The sequence below is a fragment of the Lepidochelys olivacea genome (genome assembly GCF_965140295.1).
Source record: "Lepidochelys olivacea isolate rLepOli2 genome assembly, chromosome: 10".
NCBI classification, from domain to species: domain Eukaryota; kingdom Metazoa; phylum Chordata; order Testudines; family Cheloniidae; genus Lepidochelys; species Lepidochelys olivacea.
The window spans coordinates 81795576-81811777 of NC_140420.1; positions in this window are offsets into that span (position 1 = coordinate 81795576).

Genomic DNA, 16202 nt, shown 5'->3' on the forward strand with positions numbered 1-16202 from the left:
AAAGTGCAGGACTAGAAAGTTCTTACACCTGGTTCTTTAAAAAAAAAAAAAAAAATCAGAAATTGCCCAGCAGGTGGCAGTCTGTACAATATATCCATTCTGCTTAGCAAGTCTTTATCCAGTCTAGTATATTTCAGCATTGACTTACGAATCCTATAGGAATACTGTGTAATTTATTTTCATTTCTATTTTACATGCTAAGAATGTAAATGCTTGAAACAAAGCAAGCTTCACTGATAACCCCAAAATCAAGTGCACTGGACTACCGGCCTTTTTCTTTTATATAACCAAGACAAGGGCTGTAACCAGAGCTGCTAGAGATCTAAGGCGCTGATAGACTAGTTTCAGTTGGGAACAAATTTGTGTTCAAGGAAGTGAGATTAATAGTGGGGGTGTGGAAGGGGTAGAGCAAGGTATAATGCTGGGCAAGGTCTGAGTGTCATTCAGTCAAAATTTGCAGCTAGCTTTTTACTCCTATTCTCAGACTCATTAGCAAAAATCATCTAGTGTGGCAAGGTGTGTGATGAGCATAATAATGTCTAAATGGATTCAGAAAAGGCCCCCACTGACTTTCATTTAGTCATGACCAAAGGTAAGTTTTGAGCCCAAAGCACCAGTTAAGGGAGTAAAAATGGATTAACTTACGTTTGGATGGTCTCCCTTTGCACAAGGTGTCTGCTCACACGGAACATACCTGAGTAGATCTTCCTTGCAGTAAAGCAGGCAGCTGAAAATACCAGAACGAGCAGCAGGGGCAGTTAAGTTTTGTATGAAACTTTGAGAGTTGAGGGGCTGATGGATCTTTCCGAGATTATAACAGCAGGGAAAAGATCCTGGATTTTATGTGAGGAAAAGGATATTTTTAGTGGTGAGTCACCACAGGAAAAAGTCTGATTCCAAGAAGAATGGTCTGTGGAATAAGAAGGAAAACACCCAGATCACTGAAGACCCTCTTCATAGTAAAAGGCAGGAGTGGTTTTCTAGCACAAGAGAACTGAAGCTCCTTTTCTATTCTCCGGGTGGGCGGGCGGGCGGGCAGGCAAGCCCTCCTGTATAGGACATCCACATGGAGGAGGCAAGTGTTGTAGACAGTGGCAGTGAGAAAAGGATCACTAGGAAATAACAGCAGGGCACTATTGGTTCCATGGGTTTTTTGTTTCAAGCACCAAATTAAAGGCTAGGACGTGCAAGCACTCTCCCAGCATAAATCTGCAAGGTTTCATGGTCTGATGCTAAACTATAAGGATCTAAACCATCAAGGGATCTATTCTGCTCATCCCAACAGCATTGCTCCTGTGTGCCATTGGAAGCTTTATCTTCATTTTTCCTGTATTCATATTAAACCCTGTAAATACTGTTCAGATACATAGACCCTCCTCTGGCAGCTGGTGCACATATTCTTTAAAGCTAAGCTATCCCTGGCTGCAGGACCAAATCCCAAACTTTGGTTTTTGCAAGGGACTTGAACGCTGATACCCGAGTCTTGTCCCCAAACACCAAGCTACACAGCATTTAAGAGGTCCAGTAGCTGTGCTGCTTCTCATGCATGTCTAAACGGAGAGTCCTCCGGACCTTGTGAAGGGGTTCCAAAGTTAGTCCAGCTATTTAGACTGCGTGTGTTGATTAGACCTGTAGAGAAACTTAAAGATTTGTCAGAGGCCAAACTATGCTCTGTAGCCCCTAATTTGTCCTACAAAACTACCTTTGAAATTTCTAGGTCAAACCCTTCTTGGGATGCCCAATGTTTAACAAACAAACTTTTCACTTTTTTCCCCCACACCCCATCTCTCAAACAATTCAGATTTTCCTCACTTTTCGTAAAACCTCTTCACTCTTCCCGCCCCATATACTATTTAAAGTGGAAGGTCCCATTTTTGAGCACTTGATCAGACAGGACAAAATCAAGTTTCAGAGAAAAACACAACTGTAACTGTTGGAAATGGGCCTGCAGGGTGATTATGGCGATTACTTAGAGCAGGGACAGTAAAACCTTCAGGCATGGGAAAATCCAGACACGAAGACCTCAGGACTCCTCCCAGTTTTTTCCCCTCCTGTATTTTCCAGCATCCTATAAATACCTACTTGGAAAGAAGATTTCCGATAATAGAGCCCTCCCGAGTCCAACAGACAAATGCATAACAAAATCCAGTGTCTGGAAGCTGGAGCTAGATAAATTCAAATTAGAAACAAAGCCCTCCTGCCTAACAGTGAGGGTAACCAACCACAGGAACAATGTAGGGAGGGTTTTCCATCAGCAAGACTGCACATTATATGATCTAGCTCAAACATGAGTTATGGACTGGATGCTGCAATTTAGTAAAATTCTCTGACCTGTGCTATGCAGGAGGTCAGACTAGAGGATCACAATAGTCCCTTGAAGCCTTCATTTCTATTAGATGAGCTGTCACAAGTCTAAGGTGATTCACTGTTGGCTTTTTGAGTGGACAGTGAGATCAAAGCAAATACACCAAGAAGTGTGACCTTCCCCAAATATCTAGTAGGGAGACTTTCAAAGGTACAGAGGAGTGTTTTTGTGCCCAAGTACCACTGAAAGTCAATGGGAGTTGGGCACCTAACTTTGTCTTTGTGCAGCTCCCTGCTAATGTTCTAGGATGAAAGCTTTAATTCTGACCACCCACATGCCAACACTAACCTTGCCATTGGCACAGATTGTCATGCCAGAAATATCCAGCTGATGAACTTAGCCAGTATCAACCTAGATGTTCCATTCAGCTCCTGATGCTCCATACGTGCCAGAGGACATTCAATAGGAATAAGGAATGAAATTTTGAATATGAAGTGCAGTTCTGGTCACCCTGTCTCAAAAAAGATATATTAGAATTGGAAGAAGTACAGAGAAGGGCAACAAAAGTGATTAGGGGGGATGGAACAGCTTCCAAATGAGGAGAGATTAAGGTGGCTGGGACTGGTCAGCTTAGAACAGAGACAACTAAGGGGGGGATATAGCAGAGGGGCATAAAGTCATGAATGCCCTGGAGAAAAAGTGGTGTTTACCTCTTCACAATATAAGACCCAGGGGTTGCCTAATGAAAACAACAGGCAGCAGGTTTAAAACAAACATACGGAAGTACTTGTGAAGGCCATTATGAAGGCCAAAAATATAACCGTGTTCAAAAAAGAATTAGATAAGTTCCTGGAGGATAGGTCCACCAATGGCTATTAGCCAAGATGGTCAGGTATGCAACCCCATGCTCTGTCTAGGACTCTGACTGCCAGAAACTGGGACTGGACAACAGGCGATGGATCACTCAATAAATTGCCCTGCTCGGTTCATTCCCTCTGAAACATTTGGCACTGGCTACTGTCAGGAGACAGGAGCCTGGGTTAGATGGACCATTGGCCTGACCAGTATGGCCATTCTTATATTCTTAGGAAAATAACTACATTTCTATCGTTTAGATAGGTGGGATACTTCTTTCTTTAAAAGTTATGGTAAAAGTAGTGGCTGCAGAATAGTTGGATATGCAATTGTTTGACTCCTGGTTGCATTTTGCGGGAGTTTAGGGGTTTTCTATCAGCTGACACTGCTCAGTTTAGTAAGCTAGTGTGGTTGAAGGGCACTGCCTCTCTCTATTATTTATATACTACAGTATGGCTAAGTATAATAGAAAATAAAAATCACAACAGAAATTGTATGTGTTGCCAAAAATTCATTACCAGTTTTTATTGGCCCGGCACTATAAGGAATAAAACAAAGATTCAATAAAACTGCTGTTACTTGTCCTGTAACCAAATGTTTAGGCAAAACACTTCTTAGAGGAAAGCAAGAAATGCCAAACTAAATGCAACGGTAGTCAAAATACTATTAGAAAAACAACAGGGACTTATTGGGAGGAGTAGAGTGAGGAAAACAATCTTCAAGTTCATTAGCAAAAAGGGCACAAAAATTGTAGCTTGTTAACTACAAACATTATTGTACTAAAGGTTTCTGGTACTTTTTTTAACAGCTTGATGCCCACTAACTAGTGCCTTGTGATATTAGGGTTGGGTCTCTGCTACCCTAATCTAAAACACGCTATTTAATTTTTTTTATATATATAATGTTACTGTGACAGGGTCAGGCCAGATGGCTATAGGAGAGTAATAGAAGGCAGCTATATTAGCCCCAGGCTAAGTAGGTCCCTTTTCCCTGGGTAAGGTAACAGGGAAGGTTCCAGAACAATCAGGAACCTTCTGGAGACAATTAAGACAGGCTGATTAGAACACCTGCAGCCAATCAAGAGGCTGCTAGAATCAATTAAGGAAGGCTAATCAGGGCACCTGGGTTTTAGAAAGGAGCTCACTGCTGTTTGTGGTGTGCGTGTGAGGAGCTGGGAGCAAGAGGCACTAGGAGCTGAGAGTGAGAATGTGGACTGTTGGAGGACTGAGGTGTACAAGCATTATCAGACACCAGGAGGAAGGTCCTATGGTGAGGATAAAGAAGGGGTTGGGAGGAGGCCATGGGGAAGTAGCCCAGGGATTGTAGCTGTCACACAGCTGTTCCAGGAGGCACTCTAGACAGCTGCATTCCACAGGGCCCTGGGTTGGAACCCGGCGCAGAGGGCGGGCCTGGGTTCCCCCCAAACCTCCCAGCTCCTGGTCAGACACAGGAGGAGTCGACCTGGACTGTGGGTTCAGAAAAACGGCCAAGCTGAGGGCTGCTGTGAAGCTCCAAGGCGAGCAAATCGGCCAATAAGCGCAAGACCCACCAAGGTAGAGCAGGAACTTTGTCACAACTGGTGTGAGAAGTGGGATCTGGTGTCCACAGCGCGGCAGAAGAAGGAGGGTGTTCGGGAAGGAAAAAAAAAAAAGAAAAGGGAAGAGGGTCTATTTTTATTTTTTCTCACCACAATGGAGGAGGTAGTGCGGGCACTGATACAAGCCACGGCTGCCCAGCAGGAGGCTCCCCGTGTCCAGGCAGCCGCCCAACAGGAGGCAGAGAGGCTGCAGCAGGAGACTAATCACCTGCTGATGGACCAGGCTGCTCAAGACCGGCCTATGTTGCGGGAACTGGTAAACCAGGTAAAGGCCCTTCCAGAGCTGAACCGCGGCCATGATGGGACACAGATCATGCAGGCCAGCAATTGGCTGCAGAAAATGACGCGGGAGGATGATGTAGAGGCATACCTCCTGGCCTTTGAGAGGACAGCCCTGTGGGAGGCTTGGCCCCGAGAACAGTGGTCTGGCACCCTCCTTCCATTCTTGTGTGGGGAGGCTCAGAAGGCCTACTATGATTTACCTGAAGAGGCTGCGGCAGACTGAAAGCAGAGATCCTGGCCAGATCTGGGGTAACGACTGCAGTGCGGGCCCAGCGAGATCGTAAGTGGAGGTACCAGGGAAACAAAACCCCGCGGTCCCAATTATATGACCTCATCCATCTCTCACGAAAGTGGTTATGACCTGAGTCCCGGAGTCTGGAGGAGATACTAGAGGTTCTGGTCATCGACCGGTACAGGAGAGGACTATCGCCAGACCTTCACACCTGGGTAAGCCAGAACGAACCCTCCACCTACAACGAGGTTGTCGCACTAGTAGAGAGGCGAAGGACGGCGAGGGAGCTGACCCGACCAGTTAAGGAAGAAGCACCCCGGGTTAAACTAGCAGCACCAAGCCTTAGCGCTCGGGTGACTGGGCCACGAGGAGAGCCCAGGTAGAAAAAGAGAGGGGCTGAAGGCCACCAGAAGCCACAGAGAGTTGGAGCACTGAGGGGGAAGAGGATCGTGATGTTAGACTACCCAAACCAAGAGACCGGGGAATGCCTAGGGCTCCATACAGATGTTACGCCTGCGGGGAGTGGGGACACATAACTGCACAGTGTCCCCATGCTGAGGAGCCTATGCAGTGTAACCTGGGGAACTGGGCAGACCCATGCTCCCTAATCCACCGTGTGGGGGTCTCACTAACCCCACCTATGTACACTAGACCACTGAAGCTAAATGGGGTAGAGACCACAGCACTGGTTGATTCGGGGAGTGCTATCGCGCTTGTCTCGGGGAAGCTCGTGAAGCGTAGTCAGCTGCTGTGGGCTAAGCGTATGGGGATAAAATATGTCCATAGGACAGTTGGTTATTACCCCACCATCCCAGTAAAAATTGAGATTCAGGGGAACACTACTGAGGTAGCAGCAGGTGTAGTCCCTAAACTCCCATACCAAGTGCTCATAGAGAGGGACTTCCCAGGGTTTGGAGACTTACTCCCGGTAGGGGAATTGGAGAAAGGGGGAAGCCCTGAAAGTAGTGAGGCATCCACAGTAGACTGTCAACCCCCAGCCTGCTCTGAAATAGCCCCAGATTTGTTCTCGACTCCCAGACAGCGTAGAAACACAAAAAGGGAAAGAAGGGCAGATAAGGCCTTGGGAACCTGAATACTGGCCCAAAGCCAGAGGGTTGCTCTCGTAGGTAGGCAGACCCGAGCAGCTGAAAAGGAGGCCACCCAGAAGGGAGAAGCACCCGAGTCGGACCCACACCCTAACACCTCTGAACCAGTAGAGGCAACAGAGACTGGCCTCCTAGATCTCGGGCAGATTAGCCCCTGGAGAGGAAATTTTGGATGGGACCAGGCAGAAGACCCAAGGTACGACAACATTAGGAAGGAGGTGACCGAAATAGATGGGGTCCCCCTGGAAGGGAAAACCCAGGGACCAGGACCCTACTTCAAAATTAAGAAGAATCTTATACTGAGTTGCACATGTACAGGGGCAGAAGGTACAGCAGATCCTAGTACCTCAAAAACACCAGAATGCTGTGTTAAGTCTGGCCCATAGTCATCTTTTTGGGGGGCATTTGGGGGTAGAGAAGACCCTGGCACGGGTCCTGCAACGATTCTTCTGGCCCGGAGTACATGAAGAAGTGCGGAGGTACTGTGCGTCCAGCCCGGAGTGTCAGCTGCACAGTCCCCGTCCCCACTTCAGGGCACCTTTAGTATCCCTTCCCATCATAGAGGTCCCCTTCGAGCGAATAGCCATGGATCTAGTGGGATCCCTGGAGAAGACAGCCCAGGGCCACCAATATATACTTGTCGTTCTGATTATGCTACTTGCTACCCAGAAGCCGTCCCCCTGCAGCCTCTAAAATGATAGCTAAAGAGTTGGTGGGGATCTTCACCCGAGAGGGGCTACCAAAGGAGATATTAACAGACCAAGATACCCCATTTGTGTCAAAGCTAATGAAGGACCTCTGAACGCTGCTCCATATACATACTCTGAGAACTTCAGTCTATCATCTGCAGACCGATGGGCTGATAGAAAAGTTTAACCGAACCCTCAAGGCAATGATAAGGAAAGTGGTAAGTCAAGACAGGAAGGATTGGGACACCCTACTATCCTACCTTATGTTTGCAATCTGGGAGGTACCTCAGGCCTCAACTGGGTTTTCCCCCTTTGAATTATTATATGGACGTCACCCCCCTGGCATACTAGATATTGCAAAAGAAATCTGGGAAGAGGAACCCAGTGAGGGGAGAAATATAATTGACCATGTGTTGCCGATGCGAGAACGGATAGCCTGGGTCACCCCTATCGTACGGGAACATTTGGAAAAGGTGCAGGAGGCCCAGCGAAGCCATTACAATCGCCAGGCAAAAGTCCGACAGTTCCAACCAGGGGATCGGGTGATGGTGTTGGTACCCACGGCAGAAAGCAAGCTTTTGGCCCAATGGCAGGGGTCCTATGAGGTGGTTGAACCCGTGGGGGAAGTAACCTACAAGGTGCGGCAGCCAGGATGCTGGAAACAAGAAAAAGTTTATCACATTAACCTCTTAAAGCCTTGGCACCGAGAGGCGTGTGTAGTGGCCCAAGAGACCCCGATCCGGGGAAATAATATGCAGGAGCAAATCAGGATATCCACCGATCTGACACCAAACCAGAAGAAGGAGGTAACTGAGATGATCAATCGATACCAGGACGTGTTTTCAACCAAACCAGGCCGGACCACCAAAGCATATCACCACATTATCACAGACCCTGGGGCAAAGGTAACTTTAAGGCCCTATCGGGTCCCAGCGACAAAAAGGGAGGAGATCAAGGCAGAGGTAAAAAGGATGTTGGAACTGGGAGTCATCGAAGAGTCCCACAGTCAGTGGTCAAGCCTGACTGTGTTGATGCCCAAACCCGATGGCACTACTAGGTTTTGTAATGACTTTTGCTGGCTGAATGAGATATCCAAATTCAATGCATACCCCATACCCCGTATCGATGAGTTAGTTGACCACCTGGGGAAATGCCCAATTTTTGACCACCCTTGATTAAACAAAGGGATACTGGCAGATTCCCCTGGCCAAAGATGCGAAAGAAAAGACGGCATTCTCTACACCAGAGGGTCTGTTTCAGTATACTGTTCTTCCTTTTGGACTGCATGGGGCACCTGCCACCTTCCAGCATCTAATGGACAAGCTCCTATGGCTCCATACCAGTTATGCAGCGGCATACCTGGATGATGTGATTATTCACACCCCCGACTGGGAAACCCACTTAGGAAGGGTGGAAGCGGTTCTGGATACGTTAAGACAGGCTGGCCTCACAGCCAACCCAGCCAAGTGTGCTATAGAGCTAGCCGAGTCTAAATACCTTGGCTACATTGTAGGAAGGGGCATCATCAAGCCCCAACTAAACAAACTAGAGGTTATCCAAAATTGGCCGTGGCCAAATTGGAAAAAGCAAGTCCGGGCATTCCTGGGTGTGGTGGGGTACTACTGACGATTTATTCCCCTTTTTGCTACCAGAGTGAGTCCCCTGACAGACCTGATAAAAGCTCGGGGTCCAGACATGGTGAAGTGGACAGATGCCGCAGAGAAAGCATTCATGGATCTACAGACAGCCCTCTGCAGTAACCCTGTGCTTATAGCCCCAGACTTCAATAAAGAATTCATTTTACAAACAGATGCATCTGAAGTAGGATTGGGAGCGGTCCTGTCACAGATGGTCAGAGATTAAGAACACCCAATCCTCTACCTCAGCAGGAAACTCCTCCCGAGAGAGCAGAAGTATGCCGTGGTTGAAAGAGAGTGCCTAGCTATGAAATGGGCCATGGAAACACTACTTTATTACCTTCTGGGACAACGGTTTACCCTTGTGACTGACCATAGACCCCTCCAGTGGATGCAGCGAAATAAAGAGAAGAACGTAAGGGTGACCAGATGGTTCCTGTCCCTACAACCTTTTCATTCACCATACAACACCGGGCTGGAAGCCACCATGGCAATGAAGATGGCTTGTCACGAGTACACTGCCTGACGTCCCAAGTTGCTCAACCCCGTAGTGTTGAGCGGGGGGGAGGGGGGGAAAGGGGGGATATGTGACAGGGTTGGGCCAGATGGTTACAGGAGAGTAATAGCAGGCAGCTATATTAGCCCCAGGCTAAGTAGGTCCCTTTTCCCTGGGTAAGGTAACAGGGAAGGTTCCAGAACAATCAGGAACCTTCTGGAGACAATTAAGACAGGCTGATTAGAACATCTGCAGCCAATCAAGAAGCTGCTAGAATCAATTAAGGAAGGCTAATCAGGGCACTTGGGTTTTAAAAAGGAGCTCACTGCTGTTTGTGGTGTGTGTGTGAGGAGCTGGGAGCAAGAGGAGCTGAGAGTGAGAAGGTGGACTGCTGGAGAACTGAGGAGTACAAGGATTATCAGACACCAGGAGGAAGGTCCTATGGTGAGGATAAAGAAGGTGTGGGGAGGAGGCCATGGGGAAGTAGCCCAGGGAGCTGTAGCTGTCACACAGCTGTTCCAGGAGGCAGTCCAGACAGCTGCATTCCACAGGGCCCTGGGCTGGAACCCGGAGTAGAGGGCGGGCCTGGGTTCCCCCCAAACCTCCCAACTCCTGGTCAGACACAGGAGGAGTCAACCTGGACTGTGGGTTCAGAAAAATGGCCACACTGAGGGCTGCCGTGAAGCTCCAAGGGGAGCAAAGCTGCCAATAAGCGCAAGACCCACCAAGGTAGAGCAGGAACTTTGTCACAGTTACCCATTTTACAGCTGTGGTTGCTACGGTAAGATATCCAGCCCCCTTTCCTTCAAACAGTTCTTATGCGTAATAAGAAGAGTCCTCCTGTGTTAGAATGACTCACGTCAAAGCCAAGGGCCTGGGCTTTGTCAAATGAAATTATATACACAATTGCTCCGCCCACTACTAACAGGGAAATGTTCAACAGCGCGCAGCAAAGCCCCACCAATGTCCAGGGTGGGAAGTGGGAAGAGTATGGTTTCTAATTGAAATTTCAGAGGCCATTTGTACAGCAGAATGTAAGCTCCTGAGCTGGAATGGGGCCAGGATCTTTGAGCTAGGAGTGACCCTATTCAGAATGGCCATGAAATAGCAGGAACCTTACATGCTCCGAGCCTTGCTTCCCTGTCTCAGTGCAAAAACATCTGCAAGCAGGGACTGCTGGAATCACAGCTGTCTCAATTTGCGTCAGCCACTACAGTTGTTAAAACCATTTCTGCTTCAAGCTTTACAATTAAACATCTTGTACTGAACCACAGCAGCTGACTCCGATAGCTAGCTATGGTCTTTGGCTTCCACAGCATGGTGTGTTTAGGGGCTCAGGGAGAGACAAGAGTCACTGACCCCTGGTAAAGATTGGAGTAAACCTGCTTTAGAAAGGGTTGTGTTCAATCAGAAATACAATTCTGCATCTTAAATTGTAAGGTCTTCAGGGACTCAGCTGTCCTTTACTGTTCATGGCATCCAGAGGCTACTCTCATACAAATAACTACACAGTCCTCCATTCAGTGCTGGCCAAACCCTGACTAAAGTCTTGCCCATCAGTGTCAAAATGGCCACTGCTAGCCCATCAAACTTCTGACTGCAAGGTCAATGCTCATGTGATGCACCTCTCCAATATATTAGTTAAATGATAGGTCTGGTGTACAGCATGAAAATCAGTGGTTAAAAGATTACGGCCAGCATAAAGATAGAAAAATGGCGAGGCATTTACATATTAGGATGGAGATGTCCGTGCAGTTGGATAACTAAGTAAGTAACAGTGATTCTCAGGTATTAAAGAAAAATTTTCAATGCTGTTTCCTCAATTTTGTGGGCTATGAACATCCACCATCTTACTTCACATTCTGAATTGCTTATCAATCCTGACATCTTTGAAATCTTAAGCAACTAAGCTTCAGCATAGAATGATCCATTTCTATTAAAGTGCAGGCTTTAAAAACAGCTATTTTTAGAGATGACACAAATCTGTAGAAATGCCTTTTTTGCCAAGTATGTGAGGTTATATGACTGTCCTGCACACAAACCAAAGTAACAGACAGAGATTTTCTACTTTTTGACCAAAATGCTACACTGTCAGAGTATGGAGGTTCAGGCCTCAGGGCATCACTAAACAGAGAAGATTTTAACTAGAAGGATGATTAACCATTGAACAAACTATCAGAGAAAGTGGTGGATTCTCCATCTGTTGATGTCTTCAAATCAAGACTGGACGCCTTTATAGAAGATAGGCTTTAGCCAAAACAAGTTATTGGGTTCATTACCGGGGTAACTCCATGAAGTTTAAAGGCCTGTGATATGCAAGTCAGACTTAACTGAATGGTTCCTTCCGGCATTAGTAATTCAGCCATAAGAAAGCATTATCAAAAAAGCAAGCGAATGCTCCGTGGAGGATACCAGAAATATGGTTGACCAAGTCATTATACTATTAAGACACCACACAAAATGTAGTGATTGCTGTGTTTTAATTGGTGCATGCCCCAGTTTGGTAAACATCACTTTGGTCAAGACTTGCAGACTTTGTTTTCTTTCCATGCACTACATAACCTAAAGCTAAATACTTGTAATGCTTGGTAGTTAAGGAGTTCATAAAAACAAAGTTAATCAGCAGTACTGCTGGATAAGGATGAGTGCGACAAGTAAATATTCTACTAGAAGACCCTAATGCAGAGGCTTACAAATTGTTGGTTTAATTAGCACAGTGAATCTTGGGATAAGTAGTCAACCCTGAAGCTTTTTTTTAAGGATTAGGTTTGTAAAGGTGTTGATATAGAGTAGATGAATTATCTTCATGGCTATTTTGTTTTCCTGCCAATGGGAAAACCAGGGGTTTTTTTTAAACGAAAATTTTGATTGTGCCATACCCTGGCTGGACATAGGTACACTTTGCAATTATCCATTTAGAAAAGGAAATTCAGAAAGGATGACTCTCTTTTAAAGTACCTGCTATACTGAGATAAAACTAAATAATGCAATAGCATGGCCACATGCAATTGCAGAGAAGCGATCAATGAAAGATCATCTGATGCCAGGTATGGACCATAGCTTTTCCACTGACTTTGGGTCAAGTCAGAAGAAACTATGATAAAATCTATTCTGCTACCATCTACATTAGAACCTCAGAGTTACAAACTCCTCAGGAATGGAGGTTGTTCATAACTCTGAACAAGATATTATGGTTGCGCTTTCAAAAAGTTTACAACTGAACATTGGACTTAATACAGCTTTGAAAATTTACTATACAGAAACAAAATACTTTCCCCTTATTTTTTAGTAGTTTACATTTAACACAGTACTGTATTTGCTTATATTTTTCATCTCCACCGCTGCCTGATTGTGTACTTCCAGCTCCAAATGAATTGTGTAGCTGACTGGTGAGTTTGTAATTCTGGTGTTTGTAGGTCTGAGGTTCTATTGTACACCAATGGGTCAGTCCAACGGCCATGAAGTCCGTTAAGATTTTCATTTTATGTAACATTAATAAAATAAATAACTTAAATAAACAAGGACTGGACTTAACTGCCAAAAGCAAGGAAATGCAAAGTGGAGGCTATGATGCAATCTCAAGCGCCTAGTGCAATAGTTAGGACTAAATTTTCAGAAGGCATTTGCAGACCGAATTTGCTGTTGCAGGAATGATTCTGGGCATAAAATAGAATACTTGTGCTTCTAAGCACCTCAAGTGCAACCACAATTAGGCAGATGTATTCTTCAAAAGAAGGATGCAATGCACTGTGGATGGAAATTGTGCCCACGAAAAGGACGGCTGGGCTTTTCCAGAACCTGGCCAAATACGTGAGAGACAATATTGTATTTCAAAACACCTGAAGGAACTTCCTGGATATGGATAGTTTCCAGGTTTACTTTTGGCAATGAAGTTTAAGCCAAAACAGAATACCCTTGACAAAGTTCAATCAATCAGGTAGTTATCCCATATAGCAAAATAAGTACTTGTGCTCGGAGTCACTCACTACTGTTCAAACCAGTGGGATGGAGGCAATCCCCAATCTCATTTTATGTGAGATCCTTTGTATTAGACAAGCTCATACCTACTCCTAGTGCAAAAGGTGTAAGGACAGAGCGATACATCCAAATTCTTTCTCCTGTCATATTATTTACAACAATACGATCTAGCAATGCAATAAGGGAAAGTACAAATCAGACAATGGTAAGACCTGTAGGGGGGCAACATGACATTTTAGAGTCCAATAATCCTGTAAAACAGTGAATTCTGGGGTGATTAAATCCTTTGGCACCTGGAATTGATACACCCCAGTATTAAGCACCCTGGAAGGGTGTGCTCCTGTATGCAGGCTTACTGAACATAACTACCACTGATGTTGACTTCAATGGGAGTTGTGTCAAGTCATGGCTGCAGAACCAGACCTTATATTAGCACTTGCTGGCCAAATTCCAGACTGCCAGAGTGAAGTGGTTAACAGAGCAGTAAGTTCTTAAATCACTTGCCATTTATTAACCTACTCAATGAGTGTCAAAAAATTAGACCCCCCAAATAAGTGACCCGATTTTTCAAAAATCCTGAGCCCACACTGCCTCCCATTGGCACAGATAGGCACCCTAAGTGGCCTGATTTTCCAAGTGCTGATCACCCAGCAGTGCCTAAGTAAGGATTTAGAAACCTAATTTTGGGCACCCGTGTTTGAAAATCTGCACTTAAGAACTGGTTCCAAATCACCAGACCGACGTTATGTAAGTAACCCAGGCCCTGAGCATGTACATAAAGGCCCAGAGATGCGGAAAAACTGTCATGCACGATTCACAGAGATTGAAGAGTCCGTTCTATGTTCAAAGCAAGTCTGCTTCTGCAAAATATGGACGAGAGAAAATAAATACCTGGAAGAGGGGTGAGAAACTGGAATGGAGCCTCATTAAATATTAACACAGCTCCCGTTGCTATATTCACAAAATAACAGCACATGGAATGGTCAGTCAGCCTTTACTTCCTAAATACCTAAAGCAGAGACTGTGCTATGCACTAAAGATATTGGGCCACACTCATCAGCCTAACTCTATTGGGAGTGACTTCAATGGATTTACACCAGTAGGCAGAGAACTAGGCCCAGAGTCTTCCGTGGAGTTAGGGTAGGGATGAATATGGGCCAGTGGACTAAACTCTGGATCCTGGAAGAACTAACTGGAAACAAAGTGAGGACAGAATTTGTCTAGTTAGGGGTCTCTCAAAAGCAGGCCTAAGTTTTACTATTATGTAGTATGTGAAGTATTCTCCAAATGGTGTGTATGTTTGAGGTGCATAAAGAAAAGCAAGTCCATGTAAACTCTTGGAAGACAGAAGATGCATGTGTGACACTCATTTGATGATCTGGAAAGCGTTGGTGAGTTAAAAGATAGTGATGTCCCCACTACGGAGGTGACCTAGCATTCCTTACCTAGGCAACAGTCGCTGAAATCAATAGGAACTCAGTCTTGTTCACAGGAACTGCAAGATTGAGCCCCATTAAAGATGGTAAGTGTTTAGTAGGAAAGATTCAACAATTGAAAAACTTAAGATCTGAATGACATGAAACCTCAAGTCTCATCTCCACCAGTAGAACTTCAGGTACACGTGGTATTTCCCTGTTGAAATCTGTTACAGTAAACAAGAGATTGGGGGTGGGGGAACGATCCTGCTAGCAAAGTCTGGTAAAAATCTATTTACTGCAAACACCACAAACATTTTACTAAGTTTGCCAAGATTATACACTAGGATCTGGCTAGCAAATGCTCCACTCACTGGCCAAACTACAGTCTTTGTATGATAAAAACACTGCATGATATAATGCAGTGAACTCCAAGACATGTCACAACACATTTTCAGGCAGATCTTCCACCCTTCGACTTTAATGGGTGCAGGCCTAGACTTAAGAAAGCGGTTGGATCCCCCTTCCCTCCCCCACTGTGCTGGAAAGCTTTTGGTTTTTTTAACAGACCTCAACAATTAACAAGTAACTGGAAATGTAACGCTTGGTGCACAGGAATGTTACTTCATGTGCCAAGTAATAACCTCAGTATACATTTACTTTATGGGTGCCTGTGTGCAATGCACATCCTCTGGCATCACAAATCACTGGGAATTTCTTACCTCTGCAATGACTCTCTTTAAAGATTAATGTACTTTCCAAGAGAAGAAAGTTTGGTAGGTGCACAGACTACTAGTGGGACAAACAAAACTGTGACTTACATCCTCTCACTCTTTATAAACCGTGCTTCTGGGTAACTCCCACAAGTCTGCTCCATCATAAAACAGCAGCGAGAAAGGCAATTAGCTGTAGAAGAATGGTGTAAAGTAAACAGACTAAATTCTGTTTTACTGGTGTAAGGCCACATCTACACTAGGGAACTTGACACAAGTATCCCCTTTGCTTGTCTTGATCTGGTTTTAGAGACAGCAGCTCTAGTGGAGATAAGGCTCCGGAGGCGTCTGGTGTTTGTTAGTTAGACCTTCTAACAACTGCTCTGGTTAGAGGAATCTGGCCCTTAAACTTACCAATTTTACTTGCAAGTATATCGATTACCCCAGTGTCTGTCACATTCACGTCCACGCACTTTAAGAAACGCCTTACAAATAAATGCTGCAAATATGCAGTTATCTGTAAAGCAACTGGCACATTCTTAAAGGGGACTAGTCCGGGACTGAGTGGGTGCATGTGCTCTTCTGTAGTTGCATCGCTCTGTGTGTGTGTGTGTCCGTGTGTCCGTCCCTCCCCCTTTTAGGAACATTGTACGCCATACAGCTATGGAACAGAACCCCTTCCCAACAAAGGAAAACCAGGAGATTTTGCTTTGGATCTTTAATGAGAAACAAACGATGACCTCGAGGAACCTTCGTCTCATTCATCAGCAAGCAAAAACCACACCAACGTTGCTAAACAGATTAGCCTAGCAACTGACATGTAGAGCCATGGTAACTAAAACAATCAGAAGAAAGCCAAAGGCTCTCTCTCTGTTAGACTTGGATTAATATGGCTAG